We start from the raw sequence: 27181 nt of genomic DNA on the forward strand, positions 1-27181 counted from the left end.
GAGATATTCATAACTCGGAGGGAGAGCGGGGGAAGAGAAAGTTTTCCCTTCTCTCTCCTCAGGCTGTTCACTAAGATCAGCCCGTGGGGGAGAGAATTTGCGATCTTTATTTTTTCCAGCAGCTATATCTATGTCAGGTCCGCGATCCCAGTACTTTTTCATCATTACCCAAGTTTTACAGGATTGTTTCATATAATCAAAGTCCCATTCTGGATCACCCCAATTTCCATAAATCATGTCTTTCGCTGCAGTCATGTCTGTATCTTTAAACGATCCTTGACGGGGATATGCATCTAATTGTATTTTGTCCTCTGACCAGCCAGCTAAATTTGATAGATAAGGTTCCGTAAAAAGGCTTGATTATTTCTGTCCATAAAATCTTTCGGAGATTCATTAAATAAAGGTGGATTTATTTTATTTCCCATTTTTGAAACCACACAAAAATTTGTTCTCCTCTAAACCAAATATAGAAAATTCAAATAATCAAATAGAAAAACAAAGAAGAAAAATTCTGCAGTGTCAATTGTTAGTAAAGCATTTTAGTCAAGGAAGCAAAGAAAGAAGAAGAATAGAGAAAGAGGAAAAGGAAACAAAATTAAAAAAAAAAATCTAAATAAACTGTGCATTGATTCACTCACAAACCCCCAAAAAAAACGACGGAGATTTTTTATGAGATATCTCGCAACAATCCTTCTTACAAAAGTAAAGGATATCACACAACAAAGAAAATTGATCGGATTTTCTTTCCGTTCGTCCCGCAGTTGATCAAAAACTTACGGGGAACTCACATAACAAAAAAGAGGGGATCCATTTCTCTTTCTTTGTTCTTCCCGTATTTCAATAGAAACAGAGGATAACCTTCCCGCATTTATCAAAAATACGAGGAGACCGTACACTACTAACGATAAATAAACTTGATCATGTCCTTTAACTTGATCATCTTGATCAAACTTGATCATCGCCCTTCCCGCATTAATTAAAACACGGGGAGTCATCAAGCTCTGATGACCTATACGGTCTTTCAATGACGCAATACGACACTATCATAACATTATAATCATATACTTTAAAATTATTTCTCAACAAACAATAAGAATCAACTCCTCATTAAAAAGGAAATTTAGATTCTTACCGTTTGGAGATGACGAGCCCCCAGTTGTTAGAAATGAAAGTCTTCTAAACGATAGCAGTGCCTTTTCTCTCCATCTTTTATTGAGTCGTGAATGAATCAGTACAAAGCATCCAACGTTGGGGAGCGGATAAAGAATAGCTCAACTCAGCTCATATAGCGTACAAATATATATATTGCAATATTGGAGGGGAGTTTACAGGACTATCCAATAAGAACAAACATTACCTCATACAGATAACAATTCCATATGACAGACTCCTTCGAATCCTTGAGAGCCCAAAACCTATATGAAAAGGCTGCTCTCTACGAGAGCCTGATGGACCATGCCACAGACAATCGTATAAAGTACACAAACATATAGTATAGACAGAGAAAGAAAAGGAGGGGGCTCCTTACAACTCCAAGTTAATATGAAACAGATGTTTGATAATGCATACAAAAAGGAATGTCTCAACTCAGCATTTTCCCTCTTGGACAGAGCTGAGATGTAGACCTATTTCTAACAGTCATTAAAACACCAAAGAGATCAAAACAACATGCACAGAAAAATCTAAATCTGTCAATGTAAACACACAAAACACATACCGATTTTAGCGCTCAAACGGTGTTGTGGATCTCAGGTCTTCTTCTTCTTCTTGTGTTTTCTGCAACTTCTGGTGAACTTACGCCTCCTGCTGGACTGGAGTGAATAAAACACCAACATCTGATTAATCAGTCCTGCTGTCTAACTTTAAAATACATTAAATACTTTAAATTATTTTACAATATTATACAGGAAATTGAAGTGACAGGTTTTATTTTTACATTGACATAAATGTTTGGAATCTTTCATGCACTTCACAGTTTAGATGTAGATGTACACAGATAAATGATTTTCATATTTTGGTCTGATAAACCTTTAGTTAACCAGTTAACTTCATCAGTAATTTAATCATACCACCAGAACTTAAGTGTGCCATAAATTAAAACATTTCAAACATTAGTTAATCCCTAAAACTGAAATAAAACAAACACATATTTTTACATAAACCTCGGTTTCCTGAAATGAAGGGAACGAGATATTGAATCAGTAAGCTGACGCTAGGGGAATTCCTTCTCAGATGACCTAGTTGAAGCCCTTGTCCAATGGCAATTCCATACTTGGCAATGGTGACTGAACCCTGCACCTTTAGGCCTTTAATACTGACAACAGACAATATGTAAACATACAGCTGGCTAGACAAATATAGAAATAATCAAAGATAAACACAATGTTTTATTTATCAAATTGTGATAAAAAATGGTTTCACATTTTATGCTATCTGGGCAATTTGTATATCTATTTGTTATAACTCTAAAGATGCATTTATGGCAGGGGATCTTTTGGCAGAAAAATGGCAGAAAAATAACCTTTTTGAGCCTCTTCAATCTGGCTTTCGAAAAATGCATAGCACTGAGACAGCATTAGTCAAATTCACAAATGACTTATTGATGGCTTCTGATGCTGGTTGCTTATCAATACTGATTCTGCTTGATCTCAGTGCTGCTTTCGACACTATTGATCATAGCACTTTACTCTCGCGCTTAGAGTCTGTCTTTGGTGTATCTGACTCTGCTCTGAGCTGGTTTAAGTCTTATTTTTCGGATCGCAAACAATTTGTTGTGCTGGGTGGCTGCAGATCTGAGGTTGGTATGGTAAAATTTGGTGTTCCTCAGGGTTCAATTTTGGGTCCCTTACTTTTCACTCTTTATATTTTTCCTCTTGGCCAACTCTTGAGGTCTCTAGGTCTTGATTTTCATTTTTATGTGGACGACACCCAGATATATGTTCACTCAAAATCTGATGTAAATGTGGCTGTATTACATCTCTCTAACTGTATCACAGTTATTAAAAATTGGATGTCTGCTAATTTTTTATGCTTAAATAGTGATAAGACTGAGGTGATGCTTATTCCACCAGTTACGCAGAGTGCAACCTGTAGCGTTACAAGTGGACGGCTCTGTAATCCAGTTCCAATCAAAATTAAAAAACTTGGGAGTAATTTTCGATTCTAATTTAACATTCGATCTTCACGTATGTAATACTGTTAGAGTTTCTTTTTTTCATCTTAGAAATATATCCAGATTACGGCCCATGCTGTCCTTTCCTGTAGCTGAAAAATTTATTAATACTCTGGTTTTTTCTCGAATTGATTATTGCAGTGCCTTGTTAGCAGGAGCATCAAAATCTATTCTGAACAAACTTCAGTGGGTGCAAAACTCTGCCGCACGTATTCTGACTAGGACAAGACAAAGAGATCATATAAAACCCATTTTAGAGATCTTGCATTGGTTACCGGTTAAATTTCGTGTTGATTTTAAGATTCTGATGTTGACGTACAAGGCATTGAATGGACTCGCTCCTCAATATCTCGCCGAGCTTTTAATGCCCTACATCCCAACACGTAATCTTCGCTCTGCTGATGCCGGTCTTTTAGCTGTTCCGTAACGAGCTAAAAACAATGGGTGATAGGGCATTCTCTTCAGTCAGCCCCAAAGTTATGGAACTCCTTGCCTTCCGAAATAAGATTTGCACCATCTTTGAAAAGGTTTAAAACATCCCTTAAAACTCATTATTTTACGGAAGCATTTGGGTAGAGGTGATATTGGTGGCTGTTAATGAGATGTATATTATGGTCTTAATCTGTCTTGATATTTATTTATAATTTGTTTTTAGGTTTGTAATCTTGTGTGAAATATTTTTTATTGTGTGATCATGCCTTTTATGTGTTTTTTTTTACTTTTAATTTTGCTTATGTAAAGCGCTCTGAGAATTAACTTTTAAAAGCGCTATACAAAATAAAGTTATTATTATTATTATTATCTTAAACTTTTTCAGCCCTGGCAGTTACGGGTCAGGAGCTTCTGTTAATGTTCATATCAACCATCAGAATGGGGAAAAAAGTGTGATCTCAGTGATTTCATCTGTGGTTTAATTGTTGGTGCCAGACAGGCTGGTTTGAGTATTTCTTTAACTGCTGATCTCTTGGGATTTTCACACACAACCCTCTCTAGAATTTACTTAGAATGGTGCCAAAAAAAAAAAAACATTAATTGAGCAGAAGTTCTGTGGACAGAAATGCCTTGTTGATGAGAGAGGTAAACGGAGAATGACCAAACTGGTCCGAGCTCACAGAAAGGCTATGGTAACTCAGATAACCGTACTGTACAATTAAAGTGAGCAGAGTTACAGCCATCAGCAACACAGTCTCAGCACCACACCCTCCCAAACACTTGCCTCCTGTATTTTTACATTACATTTATTCATTTGGCAGACACATTTATCCAAAGCTACTTACAAAAGAGCAAAACATAAGTGAATCATCTTAAGGAGACAGTGGTACAAAAGTGCCATATTACAAAGTTTCACAATCATCAGAATAGTATTCAAAACAAATACAAGTGCAAATTTTTTTTGTTAGTGACTGTTTAAGTGCTCTTGGAAAAGTTGAGTTTTAAGTCGTTTTTTGAAGACAGAGAGTGAGTCTGCTTCACAGATGAAGTTGGGAAGGTCATTCCAACAACGTGGTATGATGAAGCTGAAAGTCAGAGAAAGTGTTTTGTTGCCTCTGTGTTGGTACAAGGCGACGTTCCTTAGCTGACCGCAGGTTCTAGTGGGTGTGTAGCTCTGCAGAAATGATTTTAGGTATGCTATAATGTTAAAATTGAAATTAAAACATAAAAATTATGAAATGCTTTTTACATTGCTGTTATTAAATGTTATTATTTATAACAGCATTTATATCGGCCATTGGCCAACCTGCTCTCCAGCTTATCCGTATCAACCATTGAAAAATAATTTTCGATCAACAACTGACTTCTTTTTACATTTACATTTACACATTTGGCAGACACTTTTATCCAAAGCAACTTACAGTGCAATTATTACAGGGACAATCCCCCCGGAGCAACCTGGAGTTAAGTGCCTTGCTCAAGGACACAATGGTGGTGGCCGTGGGGTTCAAACCAGCGACCTTGCTGCTGATTAACAGACCTGTGCTTTAGCCACTACGCCACCACCACTCAACATGTTCATATAGAGTTCTAGCTGAGATTGTGGTGGTGGCAGCGTAGTGGGCTAAAGCACATAACTGTTAATCAGAAGGCCACTGGTTTGATTCCCACAGTCACCACCATTGTGTCCTTGAGCAAGGCAATTAACTCCAGGTTGCTCCAGGGGATTGTTCCTGTAATAAGTGCACTGTAAGTCGCTTTGGATAAAAGCATCTGCCAAATGCATAAATGTACATGTAAATGTAGATTAAACTTTCTAATCATGAAAAGCACTTGTAATGTTTCACTCCAGTATGAATTCTCTCATGTGATTTCAGGTGTTCTGACTGAGTAAAACTCTTTTCACAGTGTGAGCACTTGTATGGTTTCTCTCCAGTATGAGTTCTCTCGTGTGTTTTCAGGTGAACTGACTGAGTAAAACTCTTTTTACAGTGTGAGCACTTGTATGCTTTCTCACCAGTATGGATTCTCTCATGTGTTTTTAGGTGTTCTGACTGAGTAAAACTCTTTTCACAGTGTGAGCACTTGTATGGTTTCTCTCCAGTATGAGTTCTCTCGTGTGTTTTCAGGTTTTGTGAATGAATGAAACTCTTTTCACAGTGTGAGCACTTGTATGGTTTCTCTCCAGTATGAATTCTTTCATGTGTTTTCAAGCTTTCTGACCGAGCAAAACTCTTTCCACAGTGTGAGCACTTGTATGCTTTCTCACCAGTATGGATTCTCTCATGTGTTTTTAGGTGTTCTGACTGAGTAAAACTCTTTTCACAGTGTGAGCACTTGTATGGTTTCTCTCCAGTATGAGTTCTCTCGTGTGTTTTCAGGTGTACTGACTGAGTAAAACTCTTTTTACAGTGTGTGCACTTGTATGCTCTCTCACCAGTATGGTTTCTCTCATGTGTTTTTAGGTGTTCTGACTGAGTAAAACTCTTTCCACAGTGTGAGCACTTGTATGGTTTCTCTCCAGTATGAGATCTCTCGTGTGTTTTCAGGTTTTGTGAATGAATGAAACTCTTTTCACAGTGTGAGCACTTGTAAGGTTTCTCTCCAGTATGAATTCTTTGGTGCAGTTTCAAGCTGCTGGTTGTAAAAAAGATCTTCCCACATTCAAAGCACATATGAGTCCCCACTTCAGTATGTATTTTCTGGTGCTCTTTAACATAAGACAGGCGTGTAAATCTCTTTCCACAAAATGAACACTTGTATGGCTTCTCATTTGTGTGAGTATTCAGATGTTGTTTTAGGTACTGTGCTAGAACAAATGTTTTACCACACTTATCACATTCAAATGCCTTTTCTCCAGAGTGACAGCGAAGATGCTTCTTGAAATGTTCTACATATGCAAAACTTTTCCCACACTGATGGCAGGTGTAAGGTTTCTCTCCTGTATGAACTCTCATGTGTATATTAAGATTGCATTTACGTGTGAAACTTTTTCCACACTGAGAGCAGGTGAAAGATTTCTTGTATACTCTTCTTTGAGGCTTTTTAGGAGAGAAATTATTTTCAGTGTTTGAGCCACTCAAAGATTTTTCTCCAGTTATGATATCATGCTGTTTCTCCTCCACTTCATTCAGCTCTTCACGTTCCTCTATCACTTCCATCAGTTCTACAATGAACACAAGAAATTGACAAAAATCAATTCAAGAGGTACAAATTTAAATCATCAAATTGAACCCTAATGGACAACAAACATCCAGTATTTGTGCTGTTGAAATGGTATATACAGCTCTGTGAATAAAATAAGAGACACTTGTTTCTCTGGATTTACTATTAATAGATAGGTGTTTGAATAAAATTGTTTTTGTTTAATGTATAACCACCGGCCTAATATTGTGTAGGTCCCCCTCATGCCACCAAAACAATGCCAACCCGCATCTCGGAATAGCAATAGGAGATGCATTTGGACTCAAGATGGCGTCGAGTATGGCTGCTACATTGCGAGCTCCGATACAACACTGCGGTTTATTGTTTGTTCTGTTTACAGTTCTTTGTTTTTTTGTCTTGGATGTTGTCTGCCATATTGTTTACGACAGACAAACGCTTTTGGACATAGGTTCTACAATTACACATCGAAAACTGGACTTCAAATTCCTCAAATCCGACCCGCTGTTTACAAACACGCCGGCGGAGCCCTTTGTCTGGGCTGCCTGGCCTTGGAAACGCAGAAGGAAAAGTGGAAAAAGAGCCAGCGTTCTCATCAGAGTAAGACGTCCTGCAAATCGACCCCCGCTACCCAGTATACTACTGGCAAATGTTCAATCACTGGACAACAAACTCTGCGAGCTAAGAGCACAGATCTCTTTCCAACGAGAGACGAGGGACTGCTGCGTTATATGCCTTACAGAAACCTGGCTGGCTGCGGAGATTCCAGACTCGGCCATCGAAATCACGGGCTTCTCCGTGCACCGAGCGGACAGAGCGGAAGACCTCTCAGGTAAAAGCAGAGGTGGTGGTGTATGTTTTATGATCAACAAATCATGGTGTGATCAGAGGAACGTACATTTCATCAAGCCTTTCTGCTCTCCTGACCTGGAATATCTCATGCTTCTGTGTCGACCATTCTGGCTTCCGAGGGAATTCACAGCGGTCATAATCACAGCTGTGTACATCCCCCCACAAGCCGACACAGACCGGGCACTCAGGGAACTGTATGGGAGTATAAGTGAGCAGGAAACCGCGCACCCTGAGGCTGCGTTCATTGTTGCGGGGACTTCAACAAAGCTCATTTGAAAACAATAGCACCAAAGTACCACCAACACATAAACTTCAACACACGAGGGGACCGGGTTTTAGATCACTGTTACTCTCCGGTATGGCTACAAATCCCTCCCCCGCCCCCCATTTGGCAAATCGGACCACTCTTCCGTTCTACTTCTACCTGCTTACAGGCAGAAACTGAAACGGGAAGCACCCACCCTCAGAACGATCCAGTGCTGGTCTGACCAATCAGACTCTGCGCTACAAGACTGTTTTGATCACGCGGACATCGAGGCTTACGCTGACAGCGTAATGTGTTTCATCAGGAAGTGCGTAGAGGATGTTGTTCCGACCAAAACTATACGGATATACCCCAACCAGAAACCATGGGTTAACGGCGAGGTTCGAGCGGTCCTCCGCTTTTAATTCTTCTAACACGGAGGAGCGTAAACAAGCCAGTTATGCCCTCCGTAACACTATCAGTGCAGCCAAACGTCAGTACAGGCACAAACTTGAAGGTCAATTCAACACCACTGACTCTAGAAGTAAGTGGCAGGGAATTAATACCATCACGGACTACAAACGGAATAAAGACTCCGCCGTGAACACCGCTGCATCTCTCCCGGACGAACTTAATACATTTTATGCTCGTTTCGAGGACAACACCACCGCCCTCGCGGAGAGAGCACTCGCGGCTGACGCTACAGAGGATGATTCACTCTCCGTCTCTGTTGTGGATGTAACCCGATCATTCCGACGGGTGAACATCCGTAAAGCCGCGGGTCCAGACGGCATTTCGGGCCGCATCATCAGAGCGTGCGCGAATCAACTGGCTGGTGTTTTTACGGACATTTTCAATCTGTCCCTCTCCCTGTCTGTAGTCCCCTCATGCTTTAAAACATCAACCATTGTGCCTGTACCGAAGCAAGCCACAATTACTTGCTTAAATGACTGGCGTCCTGTTGCTCTGACCCCCATCATCAGCAAATGCTTTGAGAGGTTAATCAGAGATTACATCTGCTCTGTTCTGCCCCCCTCTTTGGACCCATTGCAGTTTGCCTACCGCAACAACCGCTCCACTGATGATGCCATTGCATCTACAATACCCACTGCTCTCTCCCATCTGGAAAAAAGGAACACATATGTGAGAATGCTGTTTGTAGACTACAGCTCAGCATTCAACACCATAGTGCCCTCCAAGCTTGATATGAAACTCCGGGCTCTGGGCTTAAACAGCTCGCTGTGCAGCTGGATCCTGGATTTCCTGTCAGGCAGACGTCAGGTGGTTAGAATGGGCAGCAACATCTCCTCATCACTGACCCTCAACACTGGAGCCCCGCAGGGCTGTGTTCTCAGCCCACTGCTGTATTCCCTGTACACACATGACTGTGTGGCAACACATAGCTCCAATACCATCATTAAGTTTGCTGACAATACGACGGTGGTAGGTCTGATCACTGACAATGATGAAAGAGCCTACAGAGAGGAGGTGCACACTCTGACTCGCTGGTGTCAGGAGCACAACCTCTCCCTCAACGTCAGTAAAACCAAGGAGCTTGTGGTGGACTTCAGGAAGAAAGACGGAGAACACAGCCCCATCACCATTAATGGAGCACCGGTAGAGAGAGTCAGCAGTTAAGTTCCTCGGTGTCCACATTACTGAGGAACTCACATGGTTCGTCCACACTGAGGCCGTTGTGAAGAAGGCTCACCAGCGCCTCTTCTTCCTGAGACGGCTGAGGAAGTTTGGAATGAACCAGCACATCCTCACACGGTTCTACACCAGTACTGTAGAGAGCATCCTGACCAGTTGTATCACCGCCTGGTACGGCAATAGCACCGCCCACAACTGCAAAGGGTGGTGCGAACTGCCAGAAACATTATCGGAGGTGAGCTTCCCTCCCTCCAGGACATCTATAACAGGCAGTGTGTGAAAAAAGCTTGGAGGATCATCAGAGACTCCAGCCACCCGAGTCATGGGCTGTTCTCACTGCTACCATCAGGCAGGTGGTATCACAGCATCAGGACCCGCACCAGCTGACTACATGACAGCTTCTTCCCCCAAGCAGTCAGACTGTTGAACACTTGATCTATCAGGATCAATAATTAGCACTGCACTTTATTCATCTATAATCTCACACTGGACTGTCAACATATTCTCCTCAATATACTACTTCATATATATATATATATATATATTTCATATACTCCTTACTTATTGTATTGTATATTCTATATTGTGTGTATTGTTTACTGTACATTGTATATAATTATTTTGTTGTGTAAGTATGTGTACATTTGATATGTAAATTGTGTTGTGGAAGTATGTTGTTTACTGTAATTGGTATATGTCTTGTCACTGTCATGACTGCTATGTTGCTTGGAACTGCACACAAGAATTTCACCTACTGTTGCACTTGTGTACATGGTAGTGTGACAATAAATTGATTTGATTTGATTGATTTGCTATTCTTCTCACCACAATTGTACAGAGTGGTTATCCGAGTTACCATAGTCTTTGTCAGTTCGAACCAGTCTGGCCTCTCTCATAAACTAGCATTTCCATCCACTGAACTGCCGCTTGCTGGATGTTTTTTTGTTTTTGGCACCATTCTGAGTAGATTCCAAAGGTTGTTGTGTGTGAATATCCCAGGAGATCAGCAGTTACAGAAATATTCAAACCAGCCCATCTGACACCAACAATCATGTCATGGTCCAAATCACTGAGATCACATATTTTCCCCATTCTGATGGTTGATGTGAACATTAAATGAAGCTCCTGAAACTAATCAGCATGGTTTTATGCAATACTGCCACCTGATTGGCTGATTAGAGTATTTCTGTAACTACTGATCTCCTGGGATTTTCACAGCGTACAATTTAAGTCAGAAGTTTAAATACATCTTAGCCAAATACATTTAACTAGATTTGTTCACAATTCCTGACATATAATCGTAGACAACCTTCCCTGTCTTAGGTCAGTTAGGATTACTACTTTATTTTTTTAGAATGTGAAATGTCAGAATAATAGTAGAGCTAATTATTTGGTAGCACTGTCTATAAATTGTTTAACTTGGGTCAAATATTTTGGGTCGCCTTCCACAAGCTTCTCACAATAAGTTACTGGAATTTTGGCCCATTCCTTCAGACAGAAAAGGTGTAACTGAGTCAGGTTTGTTGGCCTCCTTGTTTGCACATGCTTTACATTTCTGCCAACAAATTTTCTATTGGATTGAGGTCAGGGCTTTGTGATGGCCACTCCAATACCTTGACTTTGTTGTCCTTAAACCATTTTGCCACAACTTTGGAGATATGCTTGGGATCACTGTCCATTTGGAAGACCCATTTGCGACTGAGCTTAAACTTCCTGGCTGATGTCTTGAGATGTTGCTTCAATGTATCCACATAATTTTCCTTACTCATGACGCCATATATTTGATGCCATATATTTTGTGAAGTGCACCCGTCCCTCCTGCAGCAAAGCACCCCCACAACATGATGCTGCCACCCCCATGCTACAAAGGTTGGGATGATGTTCTTCATCTTGCAAGCCTCTCCCTTTTTTCTGCAAACATAACGATGGTGATTATGGCCAAAAATGCAATTTATATTTAATCAGTCCAGAGGACATTTCTCCAAAAAGTAAGATCTTTGTCCCCCATGTGCACTTGCAAACTGTAGCCTGGCTTGTTTATGGTGGCTTTGGAGCAGTGGCTTCTTCCTTGCGGAGCAGCCTTTCAGGTTATGTCGATACAGGGCTTGTTTTACTGTGGATATATATACTTGACTACCGGTTTCCTCCAGCATCTTCACAATTTCCTTTGCTGTTGTTCTGGGATTGATTTTCACTTTCTGCGTAGTACATGGCATTTATACTTGCATAGTATTTTTGTACAGATGAACGTGGTACCTTCAGCTGTTTTGAAATTTGCTCACAAGGATGAACCAGACTTGTGGAGATCCACAATTTGTTTTCTGAGATCTTGGCCGATTTCTTTTGGTTTTCCCATGATGTCATGCAAAGAGGCACTGAGTTTAAGGTAGGCCTTAAAATACATCCACAGGTACACCTCCAGTTCAATACACCTTTTATAAGAAGCTAACTGTCTAAAGGCTTGGCATCATTTTCCAAGCTGCATAAGGCACAGTTAACTTGGTGTTTGTAAACTTCTGACCAAATGGAATTGTGATATAGTCAATTAAAACAACCTGTCTTTAAACAATTGCTTGGGTCATGCATAAAAATGGTGTGTGTGTATTTTATATATATAAGTGACAAAATCCTTTAGTATCAGATTCTGACATGACTGTCAATTGTCATGAAAATATAAAACAGCATTAAAGGAAGAAACATACCTGAGGAAATAAAATCATCATCATCACTCTGTTGTTCCTCCGCTGTGGTTTCTCCTCTCATCTTCATCAGGTTCCTGCAGTCCAGCAGCTTCACTGAACACATCTTCACTGATGTCTGCAGCATCTGCTGTTCATCATCATCATCATCTTCATCACTCTGTTGTTCTTCTGTTGTGTTTTCTTCTTTTATCTCCTGCTTCACTTCAATCTTCACTGGTGTCTGCAGCATCTGCTGTTCATCATCATCATCTTCATCAGTCTGTTGTTCTTCTGTTGTGTTTTCTTCTTTTATCTCCTGCTTCACTTCAATCTTCACTGGTGTCTGCAGCATCTGCTGTTCATCATCATCATCTTCATCAGTCTGTTGTTGTTCTGTTGTGTTTTCTTCTTTTATCTCCTGCTTCACTTCAATCTTCACTGGTGTCTGCAGCATCTGCTGTTCTCCAGCATGAATCACATCCACCTGCTCTCTCATGATGAACATCTGAACACAAAAACATCATCATTATAATGGACTGACATTCATCAAACTCTAAAACAAAATTATATGATTATACACAAGAACAGATCTGTTAAACAAAATAACTATTTCTGATATGGTATAAATATAGTAGCTAGCTTGCTAACTACAGAAACATGAATAATCGATGATTGAAGGTCATGATAACACATTTACATGCCTATAGCAAGAATAAACACTGTGTGGGGTAATCGGATGCATTCTAGCATTTAAATATTGACCCTGTTAAACACAAACAGCTAACTTTATCATTGTTGCACATTTTCATAAAAATTAGTTAAAAAGGAGCCCGTCAAGCACCAAAATTACAAAAGAAAAGGTTGTTACAAATAAAACAAAAGACGGGAACATCTTTACATACGTGATTTATGTACATGATTAACATTCAATTTTAATTGTAATCTGATGCATCATAGCATTTAAATATTGACCCTGAACACAATTGGAGTGTGAAATAATGGAGACGTCAGTCCAAGGAACCAATGGGTGCAATTCAAAATATCAGTCTGTTTCCAAGGGTGGTGAATTGCCCTTTTGTTCCTTAAGTGTGGTGTCATGAAGCAGATGGGCCTCATTATCTTCTATTTCATTCATAGAGAAGTTTTTCTTGTTTTTTTTACCCTGGGGAAGGTGAATTGCAGGTTGGTGTCAAAATCACAAGTCCTGCTTTGTTCTGCAGCAGCTGAAACTAAGCAGATACACATTCATTGATGTTAAGTCAGACATTTCGGCACCATTGTTCCAGGATTCCATTGTCACAGTGTGTGGACTAAAGGCATTTTTGAAGAATCCTGTTAATGGCTCTCAGTCTTTAAGGCTTATTACTGCCTGGTTCCCTCAGGAATCTAACAGTTCCAACAAACTAAATGTATTTTCGTAACGGCACTGTCGCTAGTATGTTTATCGTTACATTATATTAATATAGTTGTGTGTTAAGTACCACCTTATCTGCAGATAACCAGGGTGGATGTTCGATTCTTGGCCAAACATTGATTTTAGTTGGGTGAAACAATATTATATAAACCAAATGTTTGCACCTTTTTTCTTTTGTTTTATAAAATCCCATTTACTCATCTAAATTTATAGAACTGGTAAACTGCATGTAGGAACACAGATTGTCTAGAACAGAGAAAAAGTAATATTATTTAATTTGTATTTGTTTTAAATAATAAAATATTGATACGAATAATGGAAAGTTGGCATATTTTAAAAGAATTCGGGTCTTTTCTGGTCCATTCGGTAAAAGCACATTTAGTTAAAGTTACCCACGATCACTAAAATCAGTCCCGACCTGTGAAGACCTCTAGTTAAGATTAAAAACCAACAACTTCTATGTTTAAATATCCTCACAAACTGGGTAACTAAATTGAACTAATTATAACCTACTAGGAGAAAGTGTAAATATAAAATTACCTCAGAACTACTCATGCGTAAATTTAACAAACAAGGCATTTCATTACACAGTTATACAAGGTGAACGTTTTTAAAATCTAAAACCACAAAAAATGTCGAATGTGATGTTTAACGTTTGACCGGCAAACCACTTTATCAAACGACGAATAAATGTTGATTTTTTTTTGTGTGTGCTGCCGTCTGTTACTGATCCATGTGATGCGCATGCGCAATGTCTATTTCTGTGCAGGGTAAACGGTTTTAAATTCAAAAATAAAATTGTCTCGTGTATCTTCCAATCACAAGGACGGGAAAATATTAACAAGTCACCATTTACTCGAGTAAAATATTTAGCAAATGTGTTAAATTGTGTAAATAAACCTGTTCTGAATTGTTTTAGTTGTTTTGTTCATCTCTTGCATATTTCTTCTTGATTCCCTGAAACGTAATATTTTAAAGCGTGCGTCACAAAACAAGCGACACGGGTCGATATAAAGCTTATTTTACAGTCATTAAAACGCCAAAGAGAGAAAAACAACATATAAATCTAAATAAATATAAATCTATCAAATAAGGTCAAACACATTGAACACGTACCGAACTGTAGCTGTGTTTGAATTCGTCCTCTATTCACTATATAGTGCACTATTTGGGGTGTCGGAGTTCTTTCTTCTTCTTCTGGTGTTTTCTGTCGGTGTATGAAACAACTTCCAGTGAATTTCCGCCTCCTGCTGGACTGGAGTGAATAAAACACCCACATCTGATTAATCAGTCCTGCTGTCTAACTTTAAAATACATTAAATACTTTAAACTCTTTTACAACATTTTACAGGAAAATGAAGTGACATGTTTTATATTTACATTGACATAAATTTTTGGAATCTTTCATGCACTTCACAGTTTAGCAGAACACATTCGACAGCATCTGGAAAACACATTTAGTAGAAAAGTTCAACCAAAAATGAAAATAGTCATCAATTACTCACCGTCATGTTGTTCCAAACCTGTATGACTTTCTCTCCTATGGTGAACACAAAAAGCTAACTTTATCCTTGTTGCACATTTTCATACAAATTAGTTAAAAAGGAGCCTGTCAAGCACCAACATTACAAAAGATAGGGTCATTTAATACGAATAAAATAAGAGACATTAGGCCACGTGCAGTCATGATGCTGCTGGAACAGCTTTACATACATGACTCATGTACATGATTAACAGACGTCACTGTAATCCCATAACATCAGTAATCTCATATCACAGCAATCATTAATCTTGTATCATAGCATCTTCCGTTTTTAAACACATTAACTTCCATTAACTCCATATCATAATACCGAAGTCAAATATAAATACAGTGAAACATCATATTTCAAGACAAGCCTTCATAATACATTGGAAATCGGAAAAAATATATAATTTAATTAGTCTCTTACCAGTCCTTGTAATTATTGATCGAGAAAAAGACAGTTCTGTTCACGTTCAATTAAAATCACTGTATTGTGACTTATACACCATATACACAAGTGCAAGTCCTTGTGTGCAGTTCCGAGTGAAATAACAGTGTCCAGTAGTCTGTAATCCAGTGTGAGATAATAAGATTAATAAAGTGCAGTGCTGATTATTGATCATGAGAGATCAGGTGTTCAATAGTCTGACTGCTCGGGGGAAGAAGCTGTCATGTAGTCGGCTGGTGCGGGTCCTGATGCTGCGATACCGCCTGCCTGATGGTAGCAGTGCCAACAGCCCATGACTCGGGTGGCTGGAGTCTCTGATCCTCCGAGCTTTCACAAACTGCCTGGTATATATGTCATGGAGGGAGGGAAGCTCACCTCCGATGATGTTTCTGGCAGTTCGCACCACCCTTTGCAGGGCTTTGCAGTTGTGGGCGGTGCTATTGCCGTAGCAGGCGGTGATGCAGCCAGTCAGGATGCTCTCTACAGTGCTGGTGTAGAACCGTGTGAGGATGTGCTGGTTCATTCCAAACTTCCTCAGCCGTCTCAGGAAGAAGAGGCGCTGGTGAGCCTTCTTCACAACGGCCTCAGTGTGGACGGACCATGTGAGTTCCTCAGTAATGTGGACACAGAGGAACTTGAAGCTGCTGACTCTCTCCACCGGTGCTCCATTGATGGTGATGGGGCTGTGTTCTCCGTCTTTCCTCCTGAAGTCCACAACAAGCTCCTTGGTTTTACTGACGTTGTGGGAGAGGTTGTGCTCTTGACACCAGCGTGTCAGAGTGTGCACCTCCTCTCTGTAGGCTCTTTCATCATTGTCAGTGATCAGACCTACCACCGTCGTATCATCAGCAAACTTAATGATGGCATTAGAGCTATGTGTTGCCACACAGTCATGTGTGTATAGGGAATACAGGAGTGGGCTGAGAACACAGCCATGCGGGGCTCCAGTGTTGAGGTTCAGTGATAAATCATCGCTTTCTCTCTCCCCAGACAGGTGCTCGTCCACGCCCTCACCTCCACAGAGAGTTCATTATTTTGTGCTCATTCAGGTGGATTTCTCTGTGCTAGAGATCCGCATGTCTCAACTGCAAGCACAGCCTGGTTACCATCAACATACTTTATCATCATTAACCGCTGTTTACATTAAATGTAATTAAATCAAGATCTTTTCACATACACTATGATTTTTCTCCATGTCAGTGCTCTGTTACTAGATTTTAAAGTCTAGGTTTCTCTTCAAACGCTGTCAATTGAGCTTAACTTTTATTGAACCTGGAACATTCATTTAGCTATCCAAAAGAGTGTTTTTAAATGCAGGACAACAGAAGTAAAACACAACAGTAGTTAAACTCCAGGTAAACTTGCATACTGTAGGTGTGTTCGCCTTGGTTAAAAGCAGCTCCGACGTTCATGGAATCATTACAGATGTTTTTTCTAATTAACACTTTTTATTTATTCACATAAATGAACAGAAAAGAAAAACATATGTACACAGAATCCACTTTAACACCCATAATTCCCTTTCCCCCTCCCAATCCCCAACCCCACCTTCAACAAAAATCCCTGTGGTCAAAGCAATAGTATACACACAAATCAAAACATAAATAAATAAAATAAATAAATACAAATAAAATCACACACACATATAATACTACACAAAATCTCTCCACTGCCCCTCCCAGAGAGCCTTCCAAAAAGGCCAAACAGTTGCCCGCTTCCCATTAAACAAATCCAAATTTCCTAGCCCTCTATATGACATTCCCTCAAATGCGTTACCCTGCCTATTCCCGTGCACCACTCCTGAAACGAGGGCGCTCCAGCTGACCTCCATTCCCCAAGAATGACTCGTCCGTGATCACAACACCGGCCAGGACCCATATTTTTACGTATTTATCCTCTACACTAATGACTGCTCCATCGCCCAAAATACAGTCAGGGGCAAAATGAAACCAGAGTGCCCAATACGTTACACACAAAACGCTGAACCTTCAACCAAAACACTTGGATCTTAACACACCACCAAAAAACATCCTCTGACTGGCATCGCCAGCAGGTGGGCATATGATTCCCCAAGATCAAGCCTACACAATCTAGAAGAGGTCCAATGGAATCGATGTAAAATCTTAAATTGCATAAAGTGCATCCTTGCATCTCTAGATGTAGACTTGACATTTTATTGATTTCTAGCCCACACTCCCTCCTCCAATACCAAGTTTAAATCTTTCTCCCATAATCTCGAGTGAAGTTGAAGCTTCGTCCCCAGATTCTGAATTAGCAGGGAGTAAAACACTGATGCCTCATGACCTTTTCCAAAAGCAGTAATCACCAATTCCAGAGTATCTGCCACTCTAGGGGGGTGTATGCTACTCCCAAAAATAGTACAGAGCAGGTGGAGCAGCTGTAAATACCTGAAGAATTGAGACCAGGGAATCCAAAAATATTGAACCATATTTTCAAAGGATCTCAACACTCCACTCTCATATAGCTCACTAAGTGTATTAACCTCCCTCACAATCCACTCTGTCCAGCAGAAAGAGGACTTTTTAATACAACATTTTGGGTTTAGCCATATGCACAAAGTAATGTTTAAAAAAAATTCTGAAATAAACACGTGACACACTGCAAATGCGAGATAACGGGGTGTAACTTAACTTCTCTCTGGTTTGACAGAAAGGCTTTACAATGACAAAATAGAACTTCCGGTTAAATACAAAACCAGTATGGGGCTCTCTCAGGTGGAAGCAACCAATGAGCCAAATGTCTGAGACCGAATGCATAACAATAAAACAAAATCTTGGGTAGGACTAGCCCACCATGGTCAATTGGCCTATGTAACTTTCTGAAGTGTTATCTGGGACATTTACCATTCCAAAAGAAAGATTATGCTATCAAATTGCTAAAAATAAGAGAGGGGGACTATTAATTTTCATAGCATTAACCTTCCCAGTCATAGATAAAATGAAATGAAGCTCACTTGCCCACATCGCTCAAAATCCTTTTTATTAAAGGGTAAAAATTAACTAGCTAACTAAATCAGACAAATTTGCTGGGAATAAAATACCCAAATACTTATGCCCTGTTTAGGCCACTGGAAGGCGCCCAGCTGAAAAGCCGTTACAGGGCAGTATGCTGTCAGAGACAAAGCTTCGGATTTAGACCATTCAGACTGTATCCTGAGAATTTAGAAAATGAATTAATAGTTCTGTGGAGGCAAGGCATAAATCTAGTAGGGTCAGAGACAAATACTAAAATATAATCTGTTTAAAGCAAAAGTTTATGCACCACACCTCCCTCCACCACCCCTGGAATATCATCCTCCTTTCTTATCGCAGCTGCTAATGGTTCCAGGGCAAGACAGAACAATAAGGGGGAAAGAGTGCAACACTGCTGGGTGCCCCTATCCAGAATAAAATCATCTGAAATTAATCCATTCGTTTGAACCGTCACTACCGGGTGTCTATAAAGTTATTTAATCCACCCAATAAAAGTATTCCCAAACCTGTACATTTCCAAAATCTTAATAAGATAATCACATTCTACCATATCAAATGCCTTTTCAGCATAAAGCAAGATGGCAGTGACCGGAGTCTGATCATTCGCCACAGCCCACATGACATTAATAAAACACTTAATGTTTTCAGAATAGTTGCGGCCCAAGTAAACCCCACCTGATCTATATGTATAATAGATGTCATAACTTTACTTAATCGGTTAGCCAATTATTTTAATAATATTTTAAGATCTAGCTAGATCAGGGAAATATAACTCTTACACTGGCTTGGATCTTTGTCCTTTTTAAGAATCAGACAGATCTGGGCTTGTGTCATGGTTGGCGGAAGGTTTCCATTCTTTGATGATTCAGTTTAAATTCTAGCAATAGTGGAGCCAGTTCTGTAGCATAAGATCTAAAACATTCAGCGGCAAAGCTGTCTGGTCACAGAGCCTTGCCTGTAGGCAAGGCCTTAATTACCTCACCAATCTCCTCCAAGGTTATCTCAGAATCAAGAGCATTGTTTTGCTCAGTTGTCAGTTTAGGAAGTTCTAATGGTTCGACAAAGTTTCTAATACCCTCATCAGTAGACGAAGGTGTGGAACTATAGAGATCAAGATAGAATTCTTTAAAGCATTATTAATATCAATGGCCGAGGTAAATATTTGATCACCAGTGGGTTTCACTGAGGGAAAGGTAGAAAAAGATTTTATATATCTAGCCAAAAGCTTCCCTGCTTTGTACCCCAACTCAAAGTATGACTGTATTGCCTTGAATAGCCAAAAGTCCACCCTCCATGACAAAATAATGTTATATCTGTTTTTCAATTGGGTCAATTCTCTGAGGCCATGTATGATCCGGTCCCTAAGAACCACCTTAAGTGCCTCCCAAGCCACGCCCACGATTTTGCAAAAGGTATACATTAAAGCACCAACTATATGATTTCCTTTTCTCCCTATGTGGCAACACCTCTTAAACACACCAGGGCGTGATCGAAGACTAAAATGTTTCTAATTGAGCAATTAACAACAGTTGAAATGAGGGACTTCGATATATATATATAAAAAAAAATCTATTATAGAGTAAATCTTATGGACTGATGAATAAAATGTTTAGTCCCTCCCAGATGGGTTCAAAAGTCTCCAAATATCTATAAGACCAAGATTTTTACACATCCTGTGGAGCGTCAATGTTTCTCTAGGGGGCTTGCACACTTTTGCTTCACTATGATCTAGGACTGAGTCCATCAATAGATTAAAGTCTTCTCCAAATATTATATCATGAGGGGGTGCCAGTGGCTTGCAACATCCCTTCAAGATCTATAAAAAAGCCCTAATCATCAACGTTAGGTGCATAAATATTAGCCAAAATAAGACTTTGTCCCTGAATTTCAGCTAAAACAATAATGACTCTTCCTAATTTATCTTTACTCTGTTTGAGACATTTGAATTGTAGATGTTTACTTATCAGCGTAATGACTCCCCTGCTCTTACCCGAGCCAGCACAATAAATAAAATGCCCACCCCATATCTTTCCAAATTTTTCAGCTTCCTGCGGAGAAAGGTGTGTTTCTTGAAGAAACACTATATCATATTTCTTATGCTTAAGGTGCCCAAAACCATTCACTTTCCACATGGAGAGAGACAATCCACTCATATTAACATTTGACATTTTTACGTCTAAGAAAAAAATTGATTGTGTGTCAAAAACAAGATTATAATGACCACATTCCAACATTGGTGCAACCATAAAAATCCGAATATCCCCCAGAACAAAACAAGGACCCATTTTTTTCCATAAATCTGTCCTGAAGGTGTGTTATTCTGCAAAATATACTCCAGCCGGACCAACACAAAAAAACAAAGCATGCAGATTCCTCAAACAGTCAAGCGAATGTTCAGTGAGCTGCTCCACTCGGCTGCAACATGAGTGCAAGCAAATTACTGCAATGACTTTGCAAGAAATACTCCACAAAATAAACTCCAGCCGATAGGCGGACTAAGCACAAAGAGCATGTTGATTCGTCCATAAAACTGTCCTGAAGGTGTGTTACTCTACAAAACAAACTCCAGCCATTAGGTGGACCAAGCACAAAGAGCGTGTAGATTCATCCATAAAACTGTTCTGAAGGTGTGTTACTCCACAAAATAAACTCCAGCCACTAGGCAGAACCAGCACAAAAAAGCAGATTCCTTAAACAGTAAAACATAATGTTCAGCGACCCGGTCCAACCGGCTACAATTTGAGTACAACAAGATGACTTACTCCATTGACTTTATGAAGGACATTGCTTGCTGTGAATGTTTTATGGCCATCCTTTCTCAATCTATCTTTTCTCAATTTGCCTGGGAAGATCAGTGCAAAAGCGACTTTTTGTTGATGTAAATGTTTCTTGCATTCCTTATATTGATCATGTTTCTCTCTTATCGAGTTTGCAAAGTCTGGGAAGTCTTTTTTTTTTTTACTCCTCGCCTTGTGTAACAAGATCTTTATCAGATGATCTCAGAAACTTCCAAGGATTGCCGAACAGGAACCCTGTGAGCTTACTCGATTTCCAGCTTATGGCCTGCTTTGTTGAGCAGATTCGGAAGAGGCCCATCCAGGAAGTTCACAATAACCTGTCCCTCTACTCTCTCCAGGACTCCTACGATACGGACGTTATTCCATGTCCTCCCACTTCATGATGGTGATCGATCGACCTACCACAGCAAAATCCTCAAAGTCAGCAACAACCTTCATCAGCATTGCCTTCATGTTCAGCATCTCCCGCCGCATATTTCCCGCGGAAATATGTTTTTCATATTTCATAACTCAACCTTTGTAATGCAAAGTAAGTACTTACTGTAGTAAGATGATTGACTAAGTGTGTTCTCTGTTCTATTTATCATTTTTTAACTGTTTAGGTTCTCCTGCATTGTTGTCACCGGGGTCTCCATGATGGCACTAGCAGAAAAGGCACAGTCCACTTCTAGAAACCAGTGTGGGGAGCACACAGCTACAGACACTAAAACAGCCCATTTGGAACAGGGCTACAAAACAGGGCCCAGTTGCACCAGCTATACGTAAGTTACAACTTAGCCTAGTTGTGTCGTAAATGGGCACTAAGGGCATACTCACACTAGTCCCGGTTGCCTTGTACCATGCCCAAGCTCGATTGTCCCCCTCCCCACTCCCCTGCTGACCTGCACTCACATTGCACATAATGTTAAAGGCCTGAGCACACATACGTCAATACAACCCAACTTTTTATTTTAAGAAAACAAAAAGACTCCACATTGGAGTCCATCATTGTAACGTTACTTACTTCGTGGCTTATTTTGAGTCATTTGGAGCGCAGTGAAACATGGCCCTCTCACATGCCTAATTGTTGACCGCATCGTACCACTGGAATTTATCTTTTTCATCCAATGAGCTGCCAGATTTAAGGAGTCCATTCAGTACCTTCAGCTTGTCACATCATTGCTCAATGGTTCTTTGGTATCCACGAGCAAGAAGATAGTTGCAAATTAGACCAAATATCTCTTTACCAATATATAGTTATTGTGTGTTGTATCCAGTTGCTCCTTTATACTCTCGTCTGCCCAAATTTCCAGTAAGCACTGCACCTATACCATAGACCAAAGTGATCCCTTTGCCTAGTCGCATCACTGATGTCATGTTTCGAATTCCGTGCTCGGTCATGGTTAGGGATCACACTGGACACGTACTGAGCCAACTAAACCATGCCCGAGCCCACCTCTTCAAGCAGGCCAATGCACGGTACAGTGTACCGTAACCCGGGCATGCTATGGAGTGATCACACTAGTCAAATGAACTGGACTTTGGGGGTCAAACAAGCTCGGGCATGGTACAGATTGCCCAGTGGGAGTACACCCTAAGTCACAATTTATGCACAACTAAATATTTCAGCATTGCACCATTAAACATATGTATAACTTATTGTAACCCTATGTATAAACTAAATATTTATAGAAGCCTCCAACCAGGAGTCACGGATGGAATAAAAAAGCAGACTCACTTAATGACATCAATGAGCTCATGTTTTGGTTGACAGGCTTCAGTCCTTCCGACATATATGATGATGTTGCCATTTACACTCGTTTACAGTTATGGGAGAAAACAATATTTAAAAAAAACGTACTACTTCATCATGAAACCGATCTAACAGTGCACTTTACAGTGTATGCAGCCCATTGTCAATTTTCAACATATACAAAATAGATCAAATGAATAAATGTCTATTTTTCCAGCCTGTTGTATTACATTTACATTTATACATTTGGCAGACGCTTTTATCCAAAGCAACTTACAGAGCCCTTATTACAGGGACAATCCCCCCGGCGCAACCTGGAGTTAAGTGCCTTGCTCAAGGACACAATGGTGGTGGCTGTGGGGATCAAACCAACAACCTTCTGCTTATCAGTTTAGTGCTTCAGACCACTACACCACCACCACTCCTACTATTTATGCATTTTTTTATTTATTGTCCCTTATTCATTTTAGGTAGAGTTATTGAATATTGTTATTTACAATTTATCATTAATGAAATCTTGTTTTATTACATATCATATTTCAATGGGGAAATAATTTATTACAGCTATCAGTTACGTGAGCAAACAAGGTTTGAACATCAAAAGTAACAAGATCAAACTGAAATTGATGGCTTTTAACAATTCGGCATACACATTTCAAGGCTGCTTATTGGATAAATGCAGGTAAACGTCATATTATGTGACTACACATTATTTTACCAGGAGCTTACGACCTACTAGTTAAGGCTTGCCTTAAGATCAGGTGGTGCAACCAAATTAGGCTCCGACTTACTAAGTCCTTAGTGTGAACTTAACATCCTAACTTACATGAAACCTTACGAACAGCTGGTGCAACCCTACCCAGGGGTATAAAGGAATGGTAGCATAAACTACTGTTATTGTTTTCGTTTCACTTTTGAAATTTTGTGTACTGGCAACCATTTCTGGACATCCTTAAGAATGTTATTTCTGTGTATAGTCCTCCCTGTAACAATCTTTTTAGGACTGAAATCTCTTTCTTTTTACATGTTTATATAGATTACTTGCTGAGATTAATCTTTTCCCTTGTGAAGAGCAGTGTTATGGTTTCTCTCCAGTATGAATTTTCTTGTGTTTTTTCAGGTTTTGTGACTGAGTGAAACTCTTTTCACAGTGTGAGCACTTGTAGGGTTTCTCTCCAGTATGAATTCTCTTGTGTGTTTTTAAGTTTTCTGACCGAGTGAAAGTCTTTTCACAGTGTGAGCACTTGTATGGTTTCTCTCCGGTATGAATTCGCTTGTGTGTTTTCAGGTCATGTGACCGTGTGAAACTCTTTCCACAGTGTGAGCACTTGAATGGTTTCTCTCCAGTATGAATTCTCTCGTGTGTTTTCAGGTTTTCTGACCGAGTGAAACTCCTTTCACAGTGTGAGCACTTGTAAGGTTTCTCTCCAGTATGAATTATTTGGTGCTGATTCAAGTTGCCGGCTGTAATAAAGGTCTTTCCACATTCAAAGCACATATGAGCCCCCACACCGGTATGCATTTTCTGGTGCTCTTTAAAATAGTCCAGGCGTGTAAAACTCTTTCCACAAAATGAACACTTGTAAGGCTTCTCATTTGAGTGAGTTTTCAAATGTTGTTTAAGGACTGAATTCAAAACAAATGTTTTATCACACTTATCACATTCAAAAGGTCTTTCTCCAGAGTGACAGCGAAGATGATTCTTGAAATCATGTACATATGCAAAACTTTTCCCACACTGATGACACAAGAAAGGCTTCTCTCCTGTGTGAATTATTGTGTGGTTATTAAGGTGTTCTTTACGTTTAAAGCCTTTCCCACACTGATGGCACGTGAAAGGTCTCTCTCCAATGTGATCTCTCATGTGTTTATTAAGATCTCTTTTACGTGTGACACATTTTCCAAACTGAGAGCAGGTGAAAGATTTCTTGGCTGCTCTTCTTTGAGGCTTTTTAGGAGATAAATTATTTTCTGTCTTTGAGCCACTCGAAGATTTTTCTCCAGTTATGAAATCATGCTGTTCATCCTCCACTTCATTCAGTTCTTCACATTCTTCTCTCACTTCCATCAGCTCTACAATAAACACAATATATTGAAAAAAAAAAATCAATCCAAGAGGGTCAAATTTAAATCATCAAATTTAACCCTAATTGAATGGCAGTATACAACAAACGTCCATCATTTATGCTTTTTTCCACCATCAGTACTGACTGCTTTACTTCATGATTTTGGTCATTTTGATTAAATGGGAGTCACAGTTTGGGGTGGGCGATATGACCAAAGTCTTAAATTGCAATACGAGTAATTTTATATGACATTATACATCACAACATTGTTTTGGAAAATCAATCAAATAAATGTAATTAACCATACTGTAATGCCTATTTTTGAATAATCCAGTTAGCGGTCTGCATTCCTGCAGAACTCCCACAAGTTGAAGGCGAGAGCGGATGGTACTTCCATGAGATGTGGACGGAAGCGGGTGGTTATAGAAAAGCATGAAAAATTTGATGAGTGAGTGAGTGAGTGAGCGAGTGGGTTGGTTGGTTGGTTGGTCACAACCCGATGTTGCCATCCCCATGCTTCACAGTTGGGATGGTGTTCTTCGTTTGTTTTTTTTGTACTAGAATACTGCAGAGCGAGATGTGGTCATGTGGTCAATACTCTGTTGTGAAGTCGAAGAGAGAAAGCGCACGCAACGCTCACAAGAAACACAGATGCACATGTCAGATGAGAAGAAAATGAAACGTTATTTAAGCGCTGAACGCATGATTAATATCACTGAGTTAGCTTGGGCTGCTGCGGACGTTTTATTTATAGCACATTTTAAAACAACTTAAATTGACCAAAGTGTTCAGAAAGTACAGATATAAGAACATTTGTCCATATAAACCATGTTCATGTTCCTTAAAAAAATTAAGTGAAGCCTGCGTAGTAAATGGTAAAATGGTAAATGGTCTGCACTTAAATAGCGCCTTTTTAAGCCTTAACGGTATTCAAATCGCTTTACACTGTGTCTCATTCACCCATTCATTCATACACCAATGGTGGCAGAGCTGCTATGTAAGGTGCTAGCCTGCCATTGGGAGCAACTTGGGGTTCAGTGTCTTGCCCAAGGACACTTCGGCCTGTGGAGTCGTGTGGGCCGGGATTCGAACCACCAACCCTGCGATTAGTGGCCGACATGCTCTACCAACTGAGCCACAGCCCATGTTTAGTCTGATATTTACATATCGCGATATACACGATAGAAAAATCTCTATCGATTGACACTTTATATTGTCGCCATGATATATAGTCATATTGCCCAGCCCTAGTCACAGAATGAAAGTCATACATGTTTAGAATAACATGAGGGTCAATACATGCACCTTTTTAAAAGACAACTGAGCACTAAAACTAAAATAAAAACAGAAGGGAACTTTTTAGTTTAACCTGTGAGTGATAAAAATGTCTCAAACTTGGACATAACAGAGGATTGTCATGAAAATGTAACAACATTAAAGGAAGAAACATACCTGAAGGAATAAAATCATCATCTTCATCACTCTGTTGTTTCTCTGCTGTGTTTTCTTCTTTTATTTCCTCCTGCTTCACTTCAATCTTCACTGGTGTCTGCAGCATCTGCTGTTCATCATCATCTTCATCACTCTGTTGTTCCTCTGTTGTGTTTTCTTCTTTTATCTCCTGCTTCACTTCAATCTTCACTGGTGTCTGCAGCATCTGCTGTTCTCCAGCATGAATCACATCCACCTGCTCTCTCATGATGAACATCTGAACACAAAAACATCATCATTATAATGGACTGACATTCAACAAACTCTAAAACAATATTATATGATTATACACAAGAACAGATCCGTTTTGTCAACTTTAAACTGGTGAACATTGACATGAATTCATAAAGGGAAAGTTCAACCAAAATTAAAATTCTGTCAATATTTACCTGCCTTCATGTTTATGATTATATGGAGTCAGTCTCAGTCACCATTAACTTTGAATATGGAAATAATAAAAATGAAAGTGAATGTTGTTCCAGGCGGCTCATTATAATCCGATGGCGGGTCACTTAGGG

At 39.7% G+C, this 27181-nt stretch overlaps 2 protein-coding genes and 1 pseudogene across 3 annotated transcripts in view; 1 reads left to right on the forward strand and 2 right to left on the reverse strand.

Annotated features, from left to right (window-relative positions):
* Positions 1-27181, reverse strand: part of LOC127625016 (zinc finger protein 501-like) — a 617707-nt gene that overhangs the window by 545634 nt on the left and 44892 nt on the right. Inside the window, exon 1 of one of the 2 annotated variants that reach the window (XM_052100064.1) lies at positions 1718-1752. The exons of the other annotated variant lie outside the window; for it this stretch is intronic. The gene's annotated coding sequence lies outside the window, so the exon portion shown is untranslated. Of the gene's footprint in view, positions 1-1717; positions 1753-27181 lie in introns of those variants that run through there. 2 annotated transcript variants of the gene reach the window in all.
* Positions 1-27181, forward strand: part of LOC127625017 (zinc finger protein 239-like) — a 165071-nt gene that overhangs the window by 42391 nt on the left and 95499 nt on the right. The gene's annotated exons all lie outside the window — the stretch shown is intronic.
* LOC127625511 (zinc finger protein 721-like) overlaps positions 1-27181 on the reverse strand; it is a 60560-nt pseudogene that overhangs the window by 8413 nt on the left and 24966 nt on the right.

Source organism: Xyrauchen texanus, chromosome 31, assembly GCF_025860055.1.
Source record: "Xyrauchen texanus isolate HMW12.3.18 chromosome 31, RBS_HiC_50CHRs, whole genome shotgun sequence".
Taxonomy (NCBI): Eukaryota; Metazoa; Chordata; class Actinopteri; order Cypriniformes; family Catostomidae; genus Xyrauchen; species Xyrauchen texanus.